The sequence below is a fragment of the Camelus dromedarius genome, chromosome 31 (genome assembly GCF_036321535.1).
Source record: "Camelus dromedarius isolate mCamDro1 chromosome 31, mCamDro1.pat, whole genome shotgun sequence".
Classification (NCBI taxonomy): domain Eukaryota; kingdom Metazoa; phylum Chordata; class Mammalia; order Artiodactyla; family Camelidae; genus Camelus; species Camelus dromedarius.
Window position 1 is genome coordinate 1,160,858 of NC_087466.1, and position 26,419 is coordinate 1,187,276.

A 26,419-nucleotide genomic window follows, 5' to 3' on the forward strand; every position below is an offset into this window, starting at 1 on the left:
CACCCCCCAGCAGAGTGTCAGAGGAGCACTGGGAGCCTTGTTAAAAATGCGGATCCTGATTTCTTAGGACTGGGCTGCAGCCTGAGGGCCCACACCTCTAACAAGCTCCTATGTGCCACCGTCACTGCTGGTCCTGGGGCCGCACTTTGACCATCGAGGCAGCAGAGTACTTTCCCTCCCTCCCCTCGGGCTTTGTCTTTCTCACTTGTGGTCTGTGTTTCATCAGTTACTGGCCTGGTGGCACATCTTCCTTGTGCACGTAGAAGCCATCTCTAGTTCCCCTTTTATGGGCCACCCGTATGTGTCCCTTGGCTGCCTTTCTTACAGGTCTGTAAGGGCTTCTAGAAAGTCACCTGCGTGAGCAGCTGCTGCATCCTGAACAGCTGGCTGAGACAGGATCTACCTGAGTTGGTCCTGGAGGGAAGGCAACACGCGGCAGCCTTCAGGACACACAGCGTCAGCTCTCGCCCCTCAGCAGGCCCAGGTCTCCTTGTCCTGGGGGAGAAAAGGCCTCAGCAGGGATGGCGCAGGCTCTCCCCTCAGCAGGGGTCGGCCTTGGGGAGGGTGCTGCCCCAAGGGACTCATCTGACCTTGCAAAGCCTGGCAGTGACGAAGGGCTCGCCCTTCCCCGGGCTGTGGGTGAGCATCCTCCACCCTGGGGTCTCCCCTGCCACGTGTTGCATCGGGTCGGGGTGAGGACACGATGGTTTAACACGGTTAGGGCTATGTTAGCTACTGCTAGTATAATCAAGTGTTTCCCAAGTCGCTGAAGTTTCATCCAGACACCTATGTCATAAATAACATACTTTCACCTTTTCTTGACAAGACTCCTAAAACACAATTTTGTCAGATACTCACGACATACAGTTCTCTAACGTAAAGATCATGGCACTCTGTAGGATTATAGAGCAGGCAGATAGCTAGATATGAGCAGAGAAAGGGGGACACAGGACAAATGGCAGGAACTGAGCAGAAATGAGGGGCATGGGGCCAAATGCAGGAAACCCTACATCATGTAAGCACCAGGGGTCCCTGGGTAGAAAAGAAAGGCAGGAACCTCAAGGCTGAAAAGCAGTCTCACATTTTAGAGTGACAAGCGGCCTGGAGGCTGACAAAGAAAGGTAGGAAAAGGCAGGAATCTCCAGTGTCCCAATACAACCTTTTACTCATTGTGCCTTCATTTCCAAAAAATTGGCCTTGCAGATTACAAGTACCCATTATGCACCAATGCCATGACACTTCCAGTCTGGACTAAGTAAGAACAAACATCCTTCCTCCCTTCGGGAAGGTGGACTTGGGATGAAACCAGGAAATATGACCCCAAACCCTTCACTTCCTAATGAATATTCCACCCATTCAACTGTCCTCTATATAACCATCTTGCCAGAGAAACTCAGCACAGCCGCTCACCTGAGCCCGCCTGTTCTCCCCTTGAGAGTGTGCTGTCTATGCCTTAGTAAATCCTCACTTCACTTTCTTAACCGCCATGTCTCATCTGAATTCTTTCTGGGATGGTTCAAGAACCTACACACCGGTTACATCTACCGGCAACAGGATCTTATCTAATCAAATGACTGCAGTGACGTCCATGGGCCAACTGAGGAACAGACCAGGGAAGCTGCCACAAAGATGCAGGCAGGCAACAAGGAGAGCCAGGCCAGTCGCAGCAGCAGCATCCAGAGCAGGACACGCTGGAGGCCACAGCAGGCAGCGTGGGGACATGGGGACTGGGGACATGGGGACATGGGCACGGGAGGAGCCAGAGGTGCCTCTGGGGCGCCGAGCTCTAATACCCAGCAGACAGGGTTATTCACCGTGACAGGAAATGCTGGCTAAGGGACAAGGTTAGCTGAACTGTGGACGTGCTGTGGTTCACATGCACCTGGCCCTCCAGCCAGAGAAGAGAACTGGAGAGCCATCATAAATGCTGTGGCAGGAATTACAGAATTGGGGAGAAATGGGTGAGAAAACTCAAGAAGAGTGGGCAGAATGAGCCACAAGTGACCGATGCAATCACAGGGATATCTAACGTGCAAAGAATAGTCAGGGAGAAGAATTCTGAAAGGACATGTGAGAGGCAACATTAGGGAACTGGAGAGCAGCACCCCAGACCAAAGGCGGAGCTGGAGCAGGGCCGGCCTTGGTCTCAGACAGGCCGCCACGGACCACACACACAAAGCGAGGCAGGTCCAGGCACACAGGCCCTGCCGGGTCTGGCTGTGATGAGACCCGGAGCAACACTCAAGAAGGGCAACTAGGCTGGGGGGCCTCAGCTGGGGGGTCAATGTGCAGGGAGAGAACACAGACTTCTCTTCAAAAAGCGTGTTCAGAATTAATGCTGGCACCGGGAGGTGGGGAGGCCTGGGCGTTCTCTGGGTGCCACCCCCACCACGGCATCATTCTTGGTGTCACACACACTCATCACCACGCCCGCTGTCACTCAACCAGTGGTCAGTCCATCTGAACCCAAAGGCTTCGGCAGTGACAGACCTGCTCTGACAAAACAAGACGTTGTTCAAATAATTCTAGTTAAGATGCAGCTCTTTCATCAAGAAGCGCGTGTACTGACCTGCAAAACCCTGCTTAGGTGATTTCTTTATTTTGTGCTTTTCCAATTTGCTGCCAGCGAGGTTCACCAACTGAGCCCAGACGGAGAGCCCGGGCTCTGTGAAGTGCAAGTCGGTGCTGCTGAACGCCGGGCGGGGAGCTGAAGAGGGAGCGCAGGAGCCTTCAACGTGTGTCCAGTGAGCAGAGCACACGGACGTTCTGGAAGCTGTCAGAGCCACGAGTCTTAATTCTGAAACACCACGTGTAGATGTAAGTCTTTCTACATCTGAAAATAATGTTAAAAGATGACACTGGAGGCAAGACAAAGACTTATATGTACAGTAAATAGAAACTAAATTAATTTTTTCTTTACCAGCGTGTCAGCAATAATTACATCATGGTGGTGGTTACTAAATTTTTAGGTATTATCTACAACATGCACATATTCCTGTAATTATCAAAAACAGTATTTTATTAAAAGATATGCTCAGGTCTTAGTTGGGTTACATCAAAGTAATATAAATCACTTTCTCTGTGTATCCCTAAATCACAGGTTTAACATGACACCAGCTGCCACACAAACCATGTCACTCAACATGATTATTATGGATTTTGTACATGAAGAAAGCTCATTTAAGGGAATCATTTTCAGGGTCTTTTTTGAAAGTTGAGCTGTTCGATAAGAAATAAATTTCATTCATTCACAGTTTAAAAATAATGAAAACTAACTTATCCTTCCACAGTACCTTCTAAGTAACTAATGACCTTTCATGTCTTTTCGAGGCTAAAATAAGACAAATGAGCTGCTAATCTATGTAATCCTGTGAGATAGGTCCCACTCACCACTGGAGTGCGAGGTGAAAAGGAAGAAAGGCAGACGGGCTTCCTGAATTTGGATGGCGTCCTAGAAGGCAGACGTAAACGGCCAGAATCAAGTTCTTCCCACTTCACCCAGGAACTGAACACAGGTTCACTACCAGCTTCAGCTGGTTCATGGGGCACGCACGACAGACGCACATGTCACAGAGCTGCATGGTGATCCTGCCCTTCGGGGTGATGGGAGTCACAGTGCCTTCTCCAAACTCCTTGTGCGTGACTTGTCCTTCCAGGTGCAACCAGCTGTCGATGCCTCCGCCCACAGCCAGGACTGCCATGAAGCCCCCCACCTCTGGGTCCTCAGAGTCAGGAAACTAGCCCTTCCACAGGGCCTAGCACAGACAGACAGCAAGCTTGGGGAGCGGAGTCCAGGGCGCTGCCTGCTTCTTACACTTACAATTAAGCTGAATTCATTTCTAGATTAGTTTCTTCACCCTTTTTTTCCAGGAACAAAATATTTAAAAATATATCTTTGAATAAAATGCAGTGTTTAAGGGGGGAAGGTAGAGCTAAAGTGTGAGAGCACATGCTTGGCACACACAAGGTCCTGGGTTCAATCCCCAGTACTTCCACCGAAAAACAAAACAAACAAACCAACCTAATTACATACCCCCTGAAAGAAAAAACAAAAAAAACCCAAAAATAAACAGAGCCTTTAAAAAGGGAATTTCAAAGGGAAATCAACATCCTACAGGGAAACCCCAGCAGAGGTGAAAGGCACGCGGCCCCCACCCCCTCGGCTGGCTTCCTGGCACCCCCGCCTGCTGGGGAGCCTGCCAGAGCCAGGCGGTGCTGCTGGGCACCCACCTTCTACAAAGAAGCACTCGGCACAACCTTTGCTTTTAATTGACCTCCATCACGTTATTTTCAAGGAGAAACTACTTCATGGCTATGTTACAATTTCACTGACTCGGTGGGAGAGGAACAGGGGACTTTCAAATCAGCTCAAAGGACTTTCTTTTGTCTTTTTGTTTTTTTGTGTGAGGGGAAGTAATTACGTTGATATATAAAATAAAAATACGGAGGTACTGGGGATTAAGCCCTGGACTTTGTGCATGCTAGGCACCCACTCTACCACTGAGCTCTACCCTCCCAAGGTACACTTTACACGTTAAAAATCTCTAAAGCACGTGTAGCAACTCAAACTCCTTAAGGAATTTCATCCACTCACCCTCCCTGTGCAGTAGGGAGACAACGCACAATTCCAACAGCAGTTCTCTGTGAGGGAACATCCTACTGGTTTGAAATCTCACGTTTTAAACATCCTCCATGAGCTCATTCATATTTAATCTGTGTCCTAAGTTCCCAGGCCAAGGCTAAGAAGTCTGCAAAGCAGAATGAGAGGAAGAGGTTTCCATGAGGTTTATCCAACTTGACTCTGACCTGACCATGACCCTGTCTGCTCCTCCCGGGGCCCCACTCGGGCACCTGGGGCTTCTGCTCCCTCCTGGCTGGCAGTGACCCTGGGGCAGGGCGGCATCCCGTGACCTGCTCAGACCCCTGGAACAGCCGCTCTTCCCCAGCTCCCACGGCCCAGCCCTCCTGCTCTCCAGGCTTCCAGGGACACCGCCCTTCAGACCCATGCTCACTCTCACACTCAGTCACTCTCACCCAGACACATGCACAGACACTCACACCCCAGCACAGTCACACATATGCCTGCTCAGTCATTCACACACCCAGTTACTCACACACATTCACTTGTTCACTTCACATTCACACCCATACTCAGTCTCACTCTCATAGGCACTCACACTCACATGTACAAACTTACACATGCACTCAAGCCTGCACACACACACACACACACACACTCGCTGTGCTTACTTCCACCTCTCCACACTTAACACCCTCACATCCACATACGCAAACACTTCAGTGGGTTGAACTGTATCCCCCCAGAGTCATCTTCACCCAGAACCTCAGCTGTGACCTTATTTGGAAATGAACTCTCCACGTGTATAACAAAGGTAAGGACTGAGATGACATTATACTGCATTAGGATGAACTCTAAACCCAATGAAAGCCCTTAGAAGAGGCAGAAAAGGACAGGGGAGGCGTCCAAGCGAAGATGAGGCAGACACTGGAATGCTGTGGCCACAAGCCGAGGAAGCCTGGGAGGACACGGACACACACACACACTCGCACACGACAGCCTCACAGCCCGGTTCTGACGCTGTGGCCCACAGCACTCCCTGCATACCTGTCTTGTCCATCTTTGCCCTCTCCACCAACGTGCGCAGCAGTCCACGCAGAGTCTTGGTGGCTTCACTCTGCATGACTTCAGCATGGGCTCCAGCAGACAGAGTTTGCAGTAAATTAACAGCGCTGGTGAGCATCATTGCTGTGGGGTGAAAGTTCCCTTCAATTTGTTAAAGCTTCTGAAAAAAAATCAAAAATAGAAACTACACTCCCAAATAAATGGGAACGTGTCTCCACATGTAACTTAAGGGATTTGACTTCATATTCTTCTTTTCTTACTTTGGAAAGGGAAGCAGCTCTTTATATTTGAAGATAAAATTCAAGGTCCACTAAATAAACACCCTATTCAGCTCCATCCCTACCTCCTTCAAAGGAATCAAGCCTTTTAAATATTTTTTTAAAGCAATCTCAGCATACAAGCTCAGAAGAACTAAAACAATTATAAAAACTCACTTATCAGAAAAACAGCTCATCAAATGTCAAAAGCTGGTTGTTAATGAGCTGGCTGTGCGCAGGATGAAGATGAGGTGGCTGCCTCCATGGATGCGGAGCTAGGGGCACACTTGTCCAGGCCACCTTCCTGTCACTTGGCCAGCCCTGCTCAGGCCGACTTCCTAAGTGAAGCCCCCTCGCAGAGAGCTGGGAGGAGGCGCACTTGACCAGGACACTGTCAGATGCAATGATAACATAACCCGCACTGACCCAGGCAGGGCCACGTGGTGTCACACACATTACTCCTAACCTGCCAAAGGCAGACGCCATCCGTGTACATCTGATGTGCAGAGTGGCATGCACACGGGGCTGGCACGGAGCACTGCCTCTGACACCTTCCACACCATTTTCTCTGATGAGCTCAGCCTCTTGGGTTTCCTCTCCTAACCACAAAAGTGACTTCTGAAGCCTGCCCGTGCTGTGCATATAGCTGACATTGGAGCCCCAAGAAAAATCGCTGGCCTCCTGGATGGTCTCACCAAGATCTCAACATCCCAAGGTCTGAAAAAGTCCTGAAGCCCTCCTCCCACACCCTGCATCTCCTTAACCTTGCGGTCACGCTAAACTCCCACCTCCACTTTCCCTCAGGTAGTAAAGTACTGACTTACTACTCGACACTACATGCCTGACAGCAGGACCTCAGTGGGTAAGGTGACAGAAGGAAAAAGGCATGCTCTGGCATGGCAGGGTACCACCCACTCCTCCAGGCACTGGCTCACTACCTCAGACCCTAGCTCAGGGCCCCCAGAAAGCCCACCAGTGGCGAGGACACAGACAGCCCTGCCCTCTCCCTCCCACCACACTGTCTCCAAGGAAAACAGGAATCAAATCCAACAAAATCACCGGGGGCCGGTTTAAAACTGACCTTCCAGGGAAGCCTGGTCTACAGAGCTGCTCTCACTCGCAGATGAAAGGATGGCCGGCCAGCATGTGCCCACAAGCTTGCCAGGCCCCCCGGCACCCACCGGAGTCATCTTCTGTGTCCAAGTCCTCTGAGGAGGGCTGCGTGGAGGCCAGCAGCTCCGCCAACTTCAGGTCCTACTTCCCCTCCTTTCCCATCCTGTATGAGCTGGTGCTGCCCGTGTCCCACTGGACCATGATCCACCCATCCTCTCCAAGTTCACCGATCACACAGCCAAGGCCAGGAGGAGGTCTGTCCTGGGGAAGCCGAAACAGAGACTCGTTAAGAGGGTGCGGGCCGGTCTGTCACATGAATATGGCCTGTAAGGGTGGCTGCAGCATTGGCACAGGCTGCGTGTCCGTAGAGGGCTCCAGACCCGCTACAACACATACGGCTCACGCCGTCACCACGCAGCTCACACCATCACTGCACAGCGAACGCCGTCACCACACAGCAAACACTGGGGCTAACTTGCCCGTGCTCCTTTACCGAAGAGGTAGCTGGGAAGGTGTCACCTCAGTCGGCATCCTCTCTAAGCCAATGCGGAGATGAGACTTTCCAGCCTGGTCCTGCCGCCCTGCTCCTTGGCCCCAAGATCCCTCTCGGGGCTTCACGAGGTCAGAACCTCAAACAAGCACCACCACCGCCTCATTCCCGCTCATTCTTCAGTTCTTCTCTGACCCTAGAGTGAACCTTCACCTCCCATTTCTATGAGTAAAAGCTGTAGGATGCTGCTGCCTGTTCTGGACACCGATTCTGAGATGATTCTCAGGAGGCGCGTGCTTAAGAGTGAGGCTGAGAACACCAGGACGTGAGAAGGCGGCTCCGCATCATAGGAGGGTGAACGCAGTCCTGCGCGAGTGGCCAGGGCAGTGGTGCAGGGCCCAGCCCCTGACCTCCACCCGGGGTGACCCTGCAGAGATGCGGGAGGAAGGAGCTCGGGGTAGAAGACAAAAGGTGGGCACCCCCAAGCCAGCGCCTGCTGCTGCCCGGCCGGGGCGCTGACAGGCACGTGGCCATCAGCTCGTAGAGGCCGCACCAGAGCTTTCTCGACCCGATTACTCGGATGAGGTGCGCTCTCTCCTGCTCGCTCTCTTGTTTCGGGCTGCACCCCTAGTTGAGCCCACGCCAGGAGTTCTCTGAAAACAGTCCCCACTCCTCACAGACCTGATCCTGATCGGGGCCCCACAACAGGCCGCTGCTTCTCCCTCCTTGTTTGGAGCCTCTAGTCACCTGCCTCGGAGTCAGTACTTTGTCATGGGTCAGTCACACACATCCTGAGAGAAGGCAGGTACTGACCCCAGGTTCCACCCAGCCAGGATGCGCAGAATATGACTAACATGTGGCTCATGTGTTTGGGTCAAATCTCTAAGCACCTGATCGCCCCATTTCCAGTCCACGCCTCTCATGACCCTGGTTCCGATCTTCATCACAGCAGCCAGCTCCGGGCCAGAAACCGGGAGCTGCACCGGGGCTGTTTCCTTCCGAGTCTCTCCCAGAACTGTAGCGGGAGCTCCTCGGGCAGACGTGTTCACAGCTTCTTCAACAATATCACAGCTGGGGCCTGTCAGAGCACCAAAAACAGCAGCTGAGCCAATCAGGAGTCACAGTTTCCTAATCTTAATATATTTTTTAAATAATTATTAACTATTAATGAGGATAGTAACTTTAAAGACTCCATAGTGTATTTTTTTTATCAGTACAACAAATACTATGAAAAACTTACTGATGAGAATTAAATTTTGGAAAAGGCAAGGGGAGGACAAAATATCTAAATGTATATCAGAAGTTGTAAAAGATGAAAAAACTACTCAGAAAAGACATTTACTCTCTTTCTAGGGATTACGCCCTGCTCCAAAAAAACCAAAATGCTCTAAGTTAGAAAGACACACACTGAGGGGGAGGTCAGCTCAGCGGCAGAGGGCACACTCAGCACACAGGAGGCAACGGGTTCAACAAGCCCTGGCACCTCGATTAAAATAAAGAAACCTAATTACCCCCTGCAAAAAACAGTAAGTAGATACAGATTGATAAAACAAAAAAAAAAGAATAGAATATTTAAAAAAAAGAAAAACATGCACCACATATTTTTATTACAATAGAAAAAAGATAACCACCTCACCGTCTAACAGTGAGACATGAGCCAGCTTTAATTACGGTACTGGGAACAGACAAGCTAACAGAGCAGGCCCGAGACTGCTGTCCTTGGAAAGGCCTGCTTGCAAGGCTGCCCTCCGCTGGCCTCCGATAACCTGGATTTTGTGAGGGTTCCAACCGTCCCCTAACTGCCAAGAATGCGTCCCTGGGCCTCAACTGTCTGCACAGACCACATGGTTCCAGGCTTCCTTCCAGGGGCCTGGAACTTACCTGAGCGCCAGGCAGACGTGCCTACACGACCTGCCTCAGTGAAAGCTCAGGGCACCGAGTCTCCCCACTGTGCCCGCGAAGACGACACTTCACATGTGCGGTCACAGTGCCTTGCTGGGGGGACGAAGGGCATCCTGTGCGTCTCCCCTGGGAGAGGACATCTGTCTGGTTTCTCCCAGACGTGGCCCACATGCCTTCTCCCTTTGCTGATTTTCCTTTCTTCTCTTTCACTATGCTACATCTCAGCCCTGAGGATGACCACATCTAGAGCCCTGTGAGGCTTGTTAGCGAATCACTGAACCTGGGAGTGCTCTCAGGAACAGGGAGGGCAGCGCTGGGATTCTCTAGAACAGCCCTGATTCAGTCAAGTATCACAAAAGCCTTGTTCAGTAAAAGGAAGAATGAAGGGCGGGACACGATGAATCTGGTCCCTGGTGGCCATGCAATCACCCACAGTATAAAATGGAAGCTAAGCTGTAAGGTGGGAGAAGTAAAATGCACCAATGCATTTGAAAGCAGTAAACGCAACCCCAGGAGTTGGCCTGCTGGCCTCAGTGAGGGGAAAGCCCACGCCTGGTGACCCCGTGGTCTTCCTTCTCCCCCCAGGTGGGAGGAAAAAGTGCCCCAACATTTCCAAAGATGGACCCGGGTGGGTCAAAAATGTTGAAGTTTGTGTCCCTCTCTCCTCCAAGAGGGAGAAGTAAAGGTTATTCAATTCCAGGCCTGGCCAGGGAGAGTGTTGCTCAGTGGCACAGTGTGCACATGAGGTCCTGGGTTCAATCCCCAGTACCTCCATTAAAAAATGAATAAATTATATATTAAAACAATCCCAGGACTGAAGAAAAGCTTTAGATAAACTGGAGGAAAAAGTCTTTTCTTCAGCCTCGCAGTGTCCCTGTGAGGCTCCAGGACAGGGAGGCGTGGCAGCTGTACTGATAACCCTGTAACTGCTGAATCTGCTGCTAAAGGTTTGAACACGTTCTACAGTAAGAAAAAAGGAGTATCTTTTTTTAAGTGGCCTTGTATTTTGTGACTATTATATGTGAATGTATGCATAAAAATCAGTGTAAATTACATGCTTATCATTTTGTATATGAAAGAGAAACCACCCTGATGAGGGAAAATGACAAATACAGATACGTATTCACTGGACACAATTCCCTGGCTTTTTACAGCCAGTAGCTGGGTTGGAATTTAAACTCGAGTGTGACTAGCAGAAAAAGCCCCCATAATTAATGATGTGTGCTACGATTTTTGAATGACATATGCAATGACTTTTGCATGATGGCCATTCTAACTGGTGTGAGATGATACCTCATCTAGTTTTAACTTGTGTTTCCTTGATAATTAGCAACACAGCATTTTTTCATGTGCTATTGGCCATTTGTATGTCTTCACTGGAGAATTTCTTGTTTATGTCTTTGCCCATTTTGAATTGGGCTGTTTGTTTTTTGTTATTAAGATGTATGAGCTGTTAAACTTAAAGGCTAATTAAACTTACAGCAAAGGAAACTGCACAGCAAAGGAAACCATAAGCAAAACAAAATGACAATCTACGGAATGGGAGAAAATATCTGTAAATGATTCAACTGACAAAGACTTAATCCCCAGAATATATAAATGGTTCATAAAATTTAATAACAAAAAACAAGCAACCCAATCCAACAATGGGCAGAAGACCTAAAGAAGCAATTCTCCAATGAAGACTACAAATGGCCAATAGGCACATGTAAAAATGCTCAATATCACTAATTGCCAAAGAAATGCAAATCAAAACTACAAAACACCAGTCAGAATGGCTGTCACTTCAAAGTTCATGCATGATAAATGCTGAAGAGGGTGTGGAGAAAAGAGAACTCTATGACACTGCTGGTGGGAATGTAGTTTGGTGTAGCTATTATGGAAAACAGTATAGAATTTCCTCAAAAAACTAAAAATAGACTTACCCTATGATCCAGCAATCCCACTTCTGGGTGTATATTCAGAGGAAACTCCAATGCAAAAAGGTATCTGCATCCCAGTATTCATAGCACCACATATATATAATAGCCAAAAAGTGGAAGCAACCTAAATGAAGAAACAGGTGACTGGGTGAAGATGAACTAGTATATTTATACAATGGAATACTACTCTGCCATTAAAAAGGTTAAAAGAATGCTATTTGCAGCAATATGGATGGACCTAGAGATCATCATTCTTAGTGAAGTGAGCCAGAAAGAGAAAAATACGAAATGATATGACTCAGATGTGCAATCAAAGAAAAAGGACGACACTATGAACTCATCTACAGAACAGAAACAGGTTCACAGACTTGGTTAACAATCTTATGGTTACCAGGGAAACGGGGTGGGAAGGGAGAAATCTGGGAGTTTGAGATTTACAAGTATTAGCCACTAAATATACAACAGTTTTTTTTTTAAGTTTCTTCTGTATACCACAGAAACCTATGTTCAAAATCTGGTAATAACCTATACTGGAAAAGCCACTACAGCCACCAACTGAGGAAGCAAGAGAAGAAAGAAGGAGAGTGAGTTACCCTGGGCTACAGCCCAGTCCTCCTGAAGTCCTTTCCTGCTGCTGACGCTGCCTCCTGACCACACTGCACCCTCCACCCAGGAGCAGGCTGACATGAACACATGCTTCCTGTGAACCTGGGGCAGCAGAGACCGCCCCCAGGACAGGCCCCTGGGAGATGGAGCAAGTCCACTTGCCACCTGGAGGAGGGGCAGCACCCCTCCCCCCGCTGCCCTCTAACCGCAACCACACCTGCCTTCCAGAGCCAACTGACCTGGAAAAGTGTCCCATGAAATTGGGGCTCTGGCAGGGAGAGGGGTGCTGCCCTTGGCAAACTGGTCGATTTGTCCCCATCTTCCCCACAGCATGGCCTGGAGGCAGCCTCCTCTACTGTCCCAGGCATGTCCCCCGGTCAGCCTGCTCCCAGGAGGCAGGCCCGGTGAGGTCACAAGCAGCAGAAGCAACCGGGGGTTTAGGGGTCTGCCCATGCAAGTCTATGGATTTGCTTCCGACTCCCCTGCGGCCTGGCCTGGCCTCGGCCTCTGATAACCCAGGATCGCAGGACTCAGTTTACAGGTCAGCCTGCTCCTGGAAAGCAGCAGCTGTGCTGTCAGGGGATGGAGGCGGCGATGGTGGGACTGGGGCTGCCCTGTGCAAGCACGGGGATTTGCTGCCACTTTCCGCTGTCGCTACCGCCGCCCTCGCACACTCACTGCACCGTGCCCTCCTCCCAAAAGCAGACTGACCTGTAACCTGAGTCCTGCAAACCTGGGGCTTTAGAGGCTGCCCCCAGGACAGGCTGTGGGGTAGATGGGAGCAACTCGACAGCTCCCAGGAGCAGACCCCTCTCCCTGCTGCTGCCAGGATACTGCCACCCCTGCCCCCTGACAGCCCCACACCTGCCTCCCGCGAGCAAGCCATGATCTGAGGGCCGGTGGGAAGTGCTCCAGGGCCTTCTAGTGCCCTCCCACCTCCCGGGGCTGCACCCGCTTACCCAAACCTGGGTACAAGTGGCAGCAAAGAAACAGGGTTCAGGGACTACTAACCGGGTGAAGGCACCACGAACTATGGTGGCGGCCTGCACCCGCCTCAGGGTCCTAACGAGCAGCGCGGCTGGGCCTCACCCACGCATCCCTCCCTGTGCACCTCCCCAGCTGCGCAGCCCAGGCCTCACCCGCTGGCTCCCTGACCTACACGCCCCCACCAGCGCCCCGTTACCTGCCCAGCGATGGCAGCGGAGACGACGGCAAGCAGCAGCCCAGACCCCAAGCCTCGTTCCTCCTCAGGAGCTGGTCCAGGAGCACCCACTTCCCGTCCAGCTTCCATACAGGCCGGGCGGGGTCCGGCATGTGCGCGTCCGCAACCCTCCTCCTCAGGCCTGCAGCGCAGACGCTCGGGGTGGGGCTCCCACTGTCTGGTTCTCTGTGAGTGGGGCCCAGACGGCCAGGGCAGGCCAGGGCAGTAGAGTGGGCCCACCCCTCTGCCCGCCCCGCTGGGTCTCCATCCCCAATGACCCCACCCCATCACCGACCAGGTCCTGGCTCAACCAGGACCACCACCGGCCGTGGGCCAGGCCACACACCCCAGCCCCACTCCTCTTGCTTGCCCCCCAACCTCCAGACAGGCCCAGTCTCAGACTACACCCCCAAGACAGGGCTTCTTGTCACAAGGAGGTCCCCACCCCCACACTCCACCCCGCTAGTACTAACCTTTGGCCCTCACACCCCAAGCACACTCCTCATGCCTCACCGCAGGACCCCCCAACATTCTGATATGGTCCCCTTCACCCCTCAGCCTGTCCTAACTGTGGGATCCCCCTCACTCAGAGTGCACCCCTACTTGGAGCTGACACCCTCACCCCTTAACCCACGGGTGGGGCGAGGAAGTCCGGGCTCTGGTCACCATGGTGACTGCCACCAGCGGAGCTCCGGCCTAGTGTGCACAGCACAGTCTGAGGCTACAGGGCGCAGCGGGCCAGGCTGGAGGCAGTTCCAATTCCAGCTCAGGCACTCTAACCCCCACACCCTGTGCCTCATCTGAGCCTGGGGGTCAGGGTGGTCCTGGGCTGCCTGCCACTGGCCTGTGGGCCTTGGGTGGTTGATGGCCCGGATGGCGATCCGGACCCTGAGTGGAGGCACAGGAACCTGTGAGGGGGTAAGGGTGCAGCTGAGCCTGGAGATGGACAGTAGGCAGTGGGCTGTGTGAATCGGGCTATGTGTGTGGCCTGGGCTCAGCCCAGGTGGTTGCAGGGACCACGTTCATTCACGCCGGGGCAGAGGGAAAAGGGACAGGAAATTTGAAAGTGTCCTTGTTAGGAGCCCAAGGCTGGAGAGCCAAGCAGGCAGCTGCACTAGCCAGGCCACCTTGGAGCCAGCCATGACGCTGGTCTCTTGCATTGGGGAGACTGTTGATGGGCCAATGAGAAGTTCCCTGTCCGCCTCTGCCCCCGCCATATAGTTTACAGGCAATTGAAGGGACTTTGACAGGTAATTTTAATCACTGATAATTGTTACTTTCTCTGTGGGAGATCAGGTCCACAGTCACGGTGAACCTGGCAGGGCTCCTGCCTGAACCCCAGCCTGGGCAGAGAAGGACCCACCTGGAAACAACCGCTTACCTCTCACCAAAAGGCACTGTAGTAGAAAAAAACAAATTTGACTAATTTAAATCTGTTCCTTTTCCTTCTACCCTGTGCCCTGTTTTCTAGGCTTAGTCTTACTAGCTCTGCAGCTTTTGTAAAACAATGTTGCTTTTAGCCTGAAATATACAGGAGAGCCTACTCTCAGGGCTCTGACCTTTAAGGATATGAACACTTTTGCACTCCTATAAAGATAACAAGTTGCAGAATAGGGAATAACCTTTGTTTTGTTGGAGGATTTACAGGGGCACCATAACCTGACCCACAGGGACAGCTGCAAAGGATTCCAAAAACAAAGAATTCCTGCACTAAGAAGTTTGCAACAACCAACCACAGCCCCTCCCCTTTTTAGTAGAAAAGGAACCTAAAGTCTGACTTGGGGAAGATGGTTCTCCAGGACATTAGTCGGCCATGTTCTTGGTCTACAGCTGTCCACGTGGATCAAGTCATGGTGCCCCTGTAAAACCTCTAACAAAACAAGCTACTTTCTATTCGGCAACTTGCTGTCTTGTATCAGTGCAAAAGTGTTAATCTGCTTAAAGATCAGAGCCTTGAGAACAGGCTCTCCTGTTTACCAGATAGATGAGACTAAGCCTAGAAAACAGGGCACAGGGTTAAAGCCACAGGAAGAGATCTAATATGGAGTCAGATTTGCTCTTTTCTATTATGTATCATCTATTTTTATGGTTTAAGTCTACAAGAATTAAGTTTAGCCTTTTAAGTTGTGCAGTTTAGGAGCATTAAGTGCACTCACAATGCTGTGACATCAGCACCTCTGTCTGGTTTTAGACTATTTCCTTCCTCAAAGTAAAAGCTTGTATCCAAAGCTCACCCCACGTCCTCCCTCCCCCAGCCCGTGACAAGCCCTCATCCCCTTCCTCTGTCTTTACCTGTCCTCGAGGTTCCCTATCAATGAAATAATAAAAGGTGGCTTTTTTTTTTCTGCCCACATATCTTAAGCCGGGACGGGTGAATTTTTTTGTTTTTACATGAATTAGCATTTTTGTATTTTCAGAGGAAAATCCAGATGAATTAAAGATGAGACGTCCTAAATGAAGCCTTTTTAGTAACTATGTGCATAATTTCGGGGTAGGCATTGCTGTTCTAAGTGTGAAACCAGAGCCAGAGGGAGATGCTTAGCTCTTCCTCTGGCAAAATAAAACCAAAAAACAAACACCAAGAAAGACAGCTGGAAAGACAAATCACAACCTGGAAAAAACATTGTTCATGACCCGAGGTCAGAGAAAGGTTTCACACCCATGTGGTCTAAAAACCTCTCGAAACCCAGCGTTCTGAAAAGAAACAGAACACACACAAGCAGTTCCAATGAGAAGCAGTGCAGGTGGCCAGTGTGTGTTAGAGATGCTCGACTCTCAGGTGAGGACACAGGCAGACGGACACCCTGCGAGGCAATGCTGGTCACCATCACACTGGCAGGGCTTTAGCCTGGTGACAACCAGCCCTGGCAACAATGTGAGGAGGCAGAGGCCCCAGCAGATCCCCGGGAGGGAAGAGTGAACAGACACTTCTCTCTGGGGGAACAGGGTACAGGAGTCATCAAATGGCCACAGGTGCATCCCTTCCCCAGCAGTGCTGATCCTTAGAGCTGACCCCACCAAAGTGCCTGCACAACTTTCAAAGATGTTTTTTCTTCAGTAACATGAATTTAAAACAATCAGTATGTCATCAAGGCATTTTCATCAGTGACCTGCCCTGGGTTCTAACAATACACACACATAAATACACACATATACACATAAATATATACACACATACATACAGGAAAGAGACAGGCAGACTGAAACACAGAGAGACAAAGAGAGAGAAAAGACAGACAGAGAGGAACTGAAAGACACACAGAGAGAGAGAATGAACACTAGAGATGGGAATGAGTGGAAGTCACGCACACTTTCACAAGTCAGTCTACATGTCAGAACCTGGTCCCAGTGCCCACGACCCTGCAGAGGAGTGTGTGGGAATCACACAAGGATGTGTGACCAGAAGGCAAAAAAGCAGGGAGCCACTGTGGGGCAGCCCACCCCAGAGGCCGAGATGGGACACTGGGCCTGAATCTGACATGACAGAATGACCTAGGAGGTTGCATGCCAGAACGGATGATGTCAGAGTTGTGTTTAATTTCAACCTGCCGACAGGGAGCTGGGAAGCAGGCAGCAAGGAGGGTGACTTTCCCCAGAGCCCAGGGCAGACCCCGGCCTGTGTGGGGTGTGCCCTGTGCTGAACCAGCCCTCTGTGAGCCTTTCCTTAGCTGAGTCTGTGCACGAGCTCCCCGTGATGCCAGACCGCGGGGCTGACATGTGTGGTAGGTATTTATGGGTCTAGAGACAGGATAGCTTCCCAAGGAAGCAGGGGCCAGAATGATGCCCACTGAGCTAATGGGGGAATTGGAGAGACCCTGAGAGGCAGGTGGCTCGTCCAGGGTGACAGCACTGCTGACGAGGGGTCTGAACCCAGCTGCGTCCTCAGAGCTGGCGCCCTGGCTGCATCCAGGCCTCCCCAGGGTTCTGGGGAGGGGGGCTGAGTTGGTGTCACTGTGTGTGGACATGGCATGGGCTGGGCGGTGAGCCGTCGGCAGCCCAGGGAGGCCCTTGGGGAGCTTTGTGTAAGGAGGAAGCTTGGGGAAGGGGACCCCAGGAAGTGACCTCGCTTCCCTGGCAATAGAACCCAACAGAACTTAGAACTGAGGTCACCAGGCACCCACTCTGTCGAGAAGCCCCTACTCAGCTCACTTGGTTGGTGAACTCAGCTCAACTCAGACATGTTCTGCTGCGTCCCAACACCCCGAGGCCGTGGCCCCCGGAAGGCCCGCGGCGAGGGGCTGGGCCAGCGGTGCCGGCGCTGGGTCAGCTCTCACCCCAGGCGCCTCTGGCCTTTTGGCCACAGGGACCCAAAGGTAACCCAGGGAGGCCCGGGGCAGACCCCACCCAGGTAGCCCCACATCCCCTTCCTCACTGCTGGTGGAGGTGGGCAGTCATGTTGGGGAGGCAGGAGGACCCTGCCTCAAGCACGAGTGGGTCACAGGCCTGGGGGGGCCGGTCATGTCCGCACCCCGGGTCCCAGCTGGCAGTCTGGGCTGTGGCAAGCCGGGCAGGGCCCTGCTGCCCGAGTCGAAGCCCATGCCCTCTGGCTGTGTCTCTTCCCTCCTGGGTGGCCGTCTGAGCTGACCCAAGGTCCCAGTCTGATCTGGCAGCAGACGGTCGAGCGGGCAGAAGCAGGCATGGTCCTGGCCGGGCAGGGCTCTGAGACCTCCGGGCCGGGCCGGCTGCCGGACACTGTCATTGCAGAGCCAGACACTGCAGGAGCCGCTGCATGAGGACACTCACGCCGCCTCCCCGAGTGAGGGGCCGCTGCACGCTTCTCAGGGCCAGCACGAGCTCCGGGTGAGTCTGCACACGGAGGGGTCCCCGCCACCACGACGGCCTCCTCCCCAGAAACCGCCCAGGCGTCACGCCAGGGGCCTGCCCGTGGGTGACAGGCAGCTCAGCAGACCCGGCTCTGACCTGGAGCACCTCCCTGGGAGTCAGGTGGAGGACCAGGAGCCCACCAAGGCAGAGCCCCAAGGTGAGAAGGGCGGGGCTGGTGCATGTGCATAGGTGAGGGAGGGCCGAGGGCCGGGCCACACAGGGAGGTGTCCCCAGAGGCTGCTGCTGGCACCAGAGCAAAAGATTGGCCTCAGACCACCTGCCTACAAGAATTCAGTCACAAAACACATCCTGTGGGCACCTGCTGGGTGGGAGCTGTCCGGAAAGCTCTGGGAAGATGTCTGTCCTTGAAGAGGCCCACGGAAAGGGAGGCATGAGGGTCAAGTATTCCTCTCTCACAGCATGAGCACCTCCACAAGACTGAAAGCTCTCTCCACTTCCAACAGTCACAGGTCCAGAGCAGGCAGGGATAGGGGAAGATGCCAGAGACCAAAAACAGGACCACCAGGATCCAGTAGGAGACCGCGAGCTCCCTCCAGTTGCTCCTGCTGAACCTCAAGATCCTGCTGCTTCTGAAGATCCTGCAGCTCCTGCTGATCTTGCTGCTCCTGAAGATCCTGCAGCTCCTGCTGACCTTGCTGCTCCTGAAGATCCTGCAGCTCCTGCTGACCTTGCTGCTCCTGAAGATCCTGCAGCTACTGCTGACCTTGCTGCTCCTGAAGATCCTGCAGCTCCTGCTGACCTTGCTGCTCCTGAAGATCCTGCAGCTCCTGCTGACCTTGCTGCTCCTGAAGATCCTGCAGCTCCTGCTGACCTTGCTGCTCCTGAAGATCCTGCAGCTCCTGCTGCTCCAGCTGCGTCTGAAGATCCTGCAGCTCCTGCTGACCTTGCTGCTCCTGAAGATCCTGCAGCTCCTGCTGACCTTGCTGCTCCTGAAGATCCTGCAGCTCCTGCTGACCTTCCTGGCTCCTGAAGATCCTGCAGCTCCTGCTGACCTTGCTGCTCCTGAAGATCCTGCAGCTCCTGCACCTGCACCTGCTCCTGGACCGCTGGGCAGTGGAGAACCAGTTCAGGCATCATCTTCCCCTAGGGCTGAGCCCCCTCTGCCCCCACCTACACCATCTCCAAAATCCCACCATGAATCCCCTCCCCTACCCGAACTTGACTTCCCTACCCCTGAAGTTGTTTTTGTTTTGTTTTTCTTTAGTTTAGTTTGTTTGTTTCACATCATTTATGGCATCCTTTATTATTATTAAAATCTATCTATTTTCCATTTCCTTTAATAAAATATAGATATTTTTTCTCTTTTAAGTTGTGCAATTCAGGAGCATTAAGTGCATTCACATGCTATGCGACCATCACTACCATCTAGTTTTATGCTATTTCTTTCCTCAAAATAAAACCCTGGATCCAAAGCACGCACTCCCCTTCCTTCCTCCCACAGCCCCTGACAACCCCAAGTCCTCTTCCTCTCTAGGGGTCTTTACCTCTCCTGGGTGTTCCCTATGAGTGAAACCATAGGAAAGGTGGTGTTTTATGCCTGCCCACATGGTTTAAGCAGGGGCTGGTGAAATCTTTTCTTTTCACTTGAAATAGCATTTTCCACTTTTTACTTTTCCTCCCTCCAGGAACTTCCTAACAACATACCCCAAACAGGCTTGCACACACATCTTTGTCTTAGGATCTGCTTCTGGGGGAGCTCAGCCTGAGACAATCCCCACAGAGCTTATCACAGCACTCACGTATTAATGCTGGCTTTTTGATTTCTTCTCTATGTATTATCTCATTGATGAAGTCACAAGTGATTTTAGGGAAGGAACTACACTTATTGCATCATCAGTTTTCCTCACCGTCTGCAGAGCAGCACAGAATTTTATGTAGGAGTGGGCTGTGAGTCAACTTCCAGTTCCAAAGTTTTCCACTATGTTGCAAGTTTTCATTTCTACCACCTGGATTTTAGGAAATGGGACACTCATGCATTTACTAACAAGCATGTAAAGTATGTAAATACCCATCATATAAGGGATGTCATTGGAGCCCAAGCTCTGCTTTTCGATGTACATCATTTTTGTACATATCCACCAAAGGGGAGGTCAGCTGGGAGAAGGCAGCCTATGCTGTCGGGAGCCAATGATTGAACATAACACGCAGGCTTATCCTCTTGAAGCAGAAGCTTGAAGGGTATGTGGCTGTTATTTATCGCAGTTCACAATGTCATAGGGTCAGAGGGACCTCAGGACCATCTGGCACCTGAACTTCTATCCACTTGGTAATTTGCAAGGAGGTCAAGATAGTCTTAACATTTCAAGTAAGAAAGTGAAAACACCTTGGTAAACCAGTGAAGAAATAACCAAGTGGAAAAGAGTCTCCCATCAGAGTTATGCCCATTTTCCTGGATCCTCTGTGTGTTAAGATCTTTATGCTTTGGAGATGGACGACCTGGGCCCCACCTCCATCACCAGTAATTTGTATTTGAAAAGTCACTCCTCTTCCAACCTCAGCTTCCTTATCTGTCAAATGGAAAACAGTAAAGGCAGCAACTTCATAAAGGGGTTGTGAGGGTTAGAGTAAATGAGGGAATTACTGAGTATCGTGCCCAGCATGTTGTCGGCACCTCCAAGCCTCACTGCCGTCATCATCCCGTCAGGGCCCCGCAGCGTCCGCGTGACAAGGGGGGGTAGCGCCCACGGCGTGTTTAACAGTGCCCGCTGAGTGAACAGATGCTCTGGTTCACCAGGAGTGTGCTTGCGTGGGGAGCGGCAGGTCTTCTGGACCCTTTGAGAACCTGACAAAGTGTGGCCGCTGGACCTCTGACCCATCTTCTCTCTGTGTAACTTTATGAACTCCGATCACTGGGTCCATCTTAAGCAAAACTCTAAAGCTGATGATGTTTGGGGGGGTTCACTCCTTTTCCCTGGAGTCGAAGCTCCTCCCACCCTCTCCTAGTGCTTCCTTCTTAATGAACATTTCCTTTCAACTGAGACTTGCCTTGGTTACTATCTCAATGGAAATGTCTCACCATTCAGTCACACTAAAGAGTTAAGTATGTTTGCATCTGGTCAGCCCTCAGTGTCTTAATCCAAAAGAACATGTCTTACTGTGTAATTTCATGCTTTGGGGAAATTGGGTGAGCAGGCATGTGGACGTTCATGGGTGAGCTTGATCCCAGTCTTCAAATCAGCAGCAGGACACGTGGAGGTGACATCAGGGAACCCAGCGGTTCTCGTGTTTATCCATCACTGTCCTGGGTTGAACAGTGTCTTCCCAAGAGTCACATCGTATTTAAAAAGACAGTCTTTGCAGATATAATTAGGATGTAAGTTAAAATGAGGCCATACTGGGCTAGGGTGGGCCCTTAATTCAACCACTGGTGTCTTTATAAGAGAACACAGACTGATGCACAGACACATGGGGAAGAGAGGCCAGGAAGACAGGTGGATGAGAGTTACTGTCCACATCAAGGAGTGATTCTCCCCAAGTATCCAGAGATGACGCGACTCCGATGACCCCATGCTGCTGGATTCTGGGTTCAGGACTGTGAGAGAAATGAATTTGTGCTGTTTTAAGCCCCCTAGTTGGTTATAACTTGTTAAGGCAGCCCTAGGGAACGAATGTGAACATCTACTAAGTACTAGATGTGAAACAGGAGCCTGGAAAAACAGTAATAACTGGCCACGAACACTGAGCGTTTGACAACATGGTGAATAACAAGGAGCAGTGGGCACCTGAGCCCCCTTCCCGCAGCCCTGGGAGGCTGAGCAGATCTGAAATTTACCTTCCTCTCCCAGGTGCCACAAGGTGGGTGGTACAGACATCTTTTTGTTACACAGAGCAGCTGCTGAGTTAAGCTTGGCTGAGCATCGCGGCCTGGATCACGAGTGGGGCAGACAGTGTGACCAGTGACACAACATGGGGGGACACTTCACAAGACATCACTACCCATGGTGACCTATGTAATGAAGTGCTCAAGGTCGCACTACATTCCGAAGTACACTTGACTGAGATTTAGGTGAGAAACCAGGGCCGGGATCACTGTCTGGACTGCACATCTGTGTCCCCCCCAAAATCCATATGCAAAACCTTAATTCCCAGGTGATGATGTTTGGAGGTGGGGCATTTGGGAGGTGATCAGGGCATGAGGGGGATCTCTCCTGCCTCAGATTATGAAGGAGATCCCTCTTCCACTTCACCACAAAAACCACACAGTGAAAAGTGGGCCACTGGGAACCAGGACCTGGGCCTCCTCCAACAACCAACCTGTTGAAACATTGATCTCAGACTCCCGTCCTCCAGAACCAGGAGGAATACACGTCTTATTGAGTCTCCCACGCTGTGGTGTTGAGAGATACGCAGTTACGTTTTAATGTCTACACATCGCTCAGCCTGTCCCCCTTCACTGCGGGATTCCCCCATGCCCAGAGTGCACTGGCTACCTCAGCTGAACTCCCCCTGACACATCACGTCTCACCCCTCACCTTGCAGGGGCAGGGTGGTCCAGGCTCCCATCACCATGTGACAGCCACCAGGCAGGGATCCCGGGCAGAGTGCAGGCGGGCACGGCTGGAGGCATTTCCACCTCCCACCTGGGTGCCCTGCCCCGCTGTGCCCAGGGCCTCCATCTGAGGCGACGGGACAGGGTGGTCCCGGGCTGCACACTGCTCGCTCACTCGCCAGTGGGCTTTGGATGGTCGATGGCGCTGCCAGAGGGGAGGGTGCAGCCGAGCCCCGGGATGGACAGCAGGCAGCCACAGAGGCCGTGGGGGACGGGGGCTGCCCTGGGAGAGCCTTGCTCCCATCTATCCTACGGCCTGGCCTGGGGGCAGCCTTGCTGCCCCAGCTTCCTGGAAAGCGCTTCTCCCTGTCAGTCTGCTCCTGACAGGCAGGCGGGGTGCAATCGGCGGGGTGTGATCAGCGGGGCGAGTGGGCAGGACTGGGGCTGCCCCTGCTAGAGCAGGGATTTTCTCCCATTTCCTGCTGTCGCTGCCCCTATCCAGCACACTCACTGCACCGCTGCCCGCCTCTCAGGAGCAGGCTGACTGAGGACAAGCCTCCAGTGAACCTGGGGCAGCAGAGGCCGCCCCCGGGCCAGGCCGCAGGGGAGACGGGAGCAAACCCACAGGCTGGCACAGGGCAGACCCCCTTCTCCCGCCACCTCAGCTGCCACCTCTGCAGTCTTCCCCACTCCCTGACTGAACCGCGCAGGCTTCCAGGGAGGAGGCTGACCTACACATGTCAGTCCTGCAAACCTGGGGCAGCAGAGGCTGCCCCCAAGCCAGGCCCCTGGGGAGATGGGAGTACACACAAGGGCTTGCACAGGGCAGCCCCACTCCCGCCACCGCTGCCCCTGCCCCCTGACCGACCATGCCAGCCTCCTGGGAGCACACTGACCTAAAGACGTGGGTGCGGTGAACCTGGAGCGGCAGAGGACACCCCCAGGTCAGGCCACGGGGCAGATGGGAGCAAACGACTGGCTCCCAAGGGGCAGCCCCCCCCTCCTCCCGCCAAGGCTACCTCTGCTACCTTCCTCCCAAGCCCCCTGACCACACTGAGCCCGTGGTCTTACCAAAGCGGGTAGAGACGGAACGTATCTCAACATAATAAAAGCTGTTTATGACAAACCTACAGCCAGCATGATACTCTTCAGTGAAAAGCCGAAAGCCTTTCCGCTAAACTCTGGAACGACACAAGGATGGCCTCTCTCACCACTTCGATTCCACACAGTAAGCAGTGGAAGTCCTAGCCATAGCAATTAGACAGCAAAAACAAATAAAAGGGATCTAAATGGGAAGAGAAGAGGTAAAACTGTCATCCTATGCGGATGACATGCTAAAACTACATATAAAAAGTCCTAAAGCCTCCGCAGAAAAACGAGAGCTAATCAAACAATTCAGCCAGGTAGCAGAAGACAGTATCAACAGATAGAAATCTGTGGCATTTCTTTACACGAAAGTGATAATCCCTTTAAAACCGCACCCATAAATTAAAACACTTACGAATACATCTGGCCCAGGAAGTGAAAGACTTCCGTGAGAAGACCTACAAAACCCTGAGTAAGGAAACTAAAGAGCGCTTAAAGAAACGGAAAGACATCCCGTGTTCCTGCATTGCAAGAATTAATAATGTCAAAATGGCCACGCTGCCCAGAGCGATCTACAGATTCAATGCGACCCCTATCACATTACCCAGGACATTTTTTCTCAGAACTACAACAAACCATCCTAAAATTTATACGGAATCACAGAAGACCCGGAATTACCAAAGCATCACTCAAGAAAAAGAACGAAGCTGGAGGAATAACCCTCCCAGGCTTCAGACAACACTACAGAGATACAATCAAAACAGCAATGCTATTGGTACACAAACAGACACACAGGATCAATGCAACAGGATAGAAAGTCCAGAGATAAACCCACGCACGTATAGTCAATTAACCCATGACGAAGGAGGCAAGCATACACAGCGGAGGAAAGACAGTCTCTTCAATAAGTGGTGCTGGGAAAACTGGGAAGCAACCTGTAAAAGACTGAAATTAGAACATCCTCCAACACCATGTACGAAAATAAACCCAAAATTGATTAAAGACCTCAATTCAAGACCAGGTACTGTACAACTCCTAGGGGAAACACAGGCCCAACACTCACGGACATAACATTAATGCAATGTATTTTTGAACCAGCTCCTGGACTACTGGAAATAAAACCAAAAATAAACAAGTGGCATCTAATTAAACCCAAAGGCTTCTGCACAACTACAGATACCACTCATGAAACGGAAAGACAACCTACGGGATGGGAGAAAACCTTTGCAAATGATGTGACTGACAGGAGACTCATTTCCAAAACATACAAACAGCTCACACACCTTAATATCAAAGAAACAAGCAACCCAATCCAAAAACGGGCAGGAGACCTAAACAAACAAACAATTCTCCACAGAAGACACTCAAATGGCCAATAGGGCACATGAAAAAAAATGCTCAGCATCGCTCACTGTCAGAGAAATGCAGATCAAAACTACAATGCGATATCGCCTTACACCAGCCAGGATGGCCATCACTGAGAAGTCTACAAGTGACAGATGCTGAAGAGGGTGTGGAGAAAAGGGAATCCTGCAACACTGTGGGTGGGAGTGTAGACTGGTGCAGCCACGATGGACGACAGTACGGAGGTTCCTCAAAAACATGAACATAAACCTACCATGTGATCCAGCAATCCCACTCCTGGGAACATATCCGGAGAAAAATAAAATTCAAAAAGACACGTGCACCCCAGTGTTCACAGCAGCACTCTTTACGACAGCCAAGACACGGAAACAACCCAAATGTCCATCAACAGTTCCCTAGACAAAGAAACTGTGGTACATATATATATACAACGGGACAGCACTCAGCCATAAAACAAGAATAGAATCACACCACTTGCAGCAACATGGATGGACCTGAAGATTGTCATTCTAAGTGAAGGGGACCAGAAAGAGAAAGAAAAATGCCCTATGACATCATTTATACGAGGAACCCAAAAAACAATAACAGTAATAATAAGGCCACAAATGCACTGATTTTCATTTTGATTTCTTCACTGTGTGTGAGCACATCTGACTGTCCTTTATGGTCGTATTACCGCATTCTGTTGATTCTTATTTTGTAGTTGGCTTTATTCCGCTGATAACTATGTAAGTTTAAACACCTAATCTCTTCTTAAAACAGTAAAGAGAACACTTACGGAAACTAAAAATATTACAGTATACTGTATATACATATCTACGTGCAATAGAATGTGTATGTGCGGTCAAACTGTAGTAATTCTACCTAATAAAACTGGAAAAGTTGGAGGGGGACAGACATACAGATCAAAGGAACAGAACAGAGTCCAGAGAGAAAACCCACAAACTTCTGGTCAATTAATCTTTGACAAAGGAGGCAGGAAGAACACACAGTGGAGGAAAGACGGTCTCTTCAGCAAATGACGCAGGGGAAACTGGACAGCTGCACGGAAATCAGTGAAGTTGGGACACTCCCTCACACCGTACACAAAAACAAATTCAAACTCGCTTAAGGACTTGAACATAAGACAAGACACTACACGCCTCTCAGAAGAACACGTAGGCTAAACATCTGACACACACATCAGCAATGCTCTCCTAGGGCAGTCCACCCCAGCAAACAGATATGAAGGCACAAATAAACAAACCAATGGGGCCAAACTGAATTTATCAGCTTTTCGCACAGCAAAGGAAACCATAAGCAACACAAAAGGACAACCTATGAGACGGGAGAAAATATTCGCAAAACATGAGACTGACGGGTTGATTTCCAGAATATATAAACAGCTCATACAACTGAATAACCAGAAATCAACCCAATCCAAAAGTGGTCAGAACTAAACACACCTTTCTCCAACAAAGACACACAAATGATCAACAGGCATGTGAAAAAAATCCTCG

At 51.1% G+C, this 26,419-nt stretch overlaps 1 protein-coding gene across 1 annotated transcript in view; it reads right to left on the reverse strand.

The window, feature by feature from the left end:
• Window positions 1–26,419, reverse strand: part of LOC105095642 (methylglutaconyl-CoA hydratase, mitochondrial) — a 231,733-nt gene that overhangs the window by 24,803 nt on the left and 180,511 nt on the right. Inside the window, exons 16-23 of the mRNA XM_064480943.1 lie at window positions 13,118–21,512; window positions 11,332–11,452; window positions 8,395–8,582; window positions 5,627–7,275; window positions 4,595–4,748; window positions 3,391–3,858; window positions 2,570–2,833; window positions 354–495 (exon numbers count right to left, since the gene is read on the reverse strand). The gene's annotated coding sequence lies outside the window, so the exon portion shown is untranslated. The remainder of the gene's footprint in view (window positions 1–353; window positions 496–2,569; window positions 2,834–3,390; window positions 3,859–4,594; window positions 4,749–5,626; window positions 7,276–8,394; window positions 8,583–11,331; window positions 11,453–13,117; window positions 21,513–26,419) is intronic.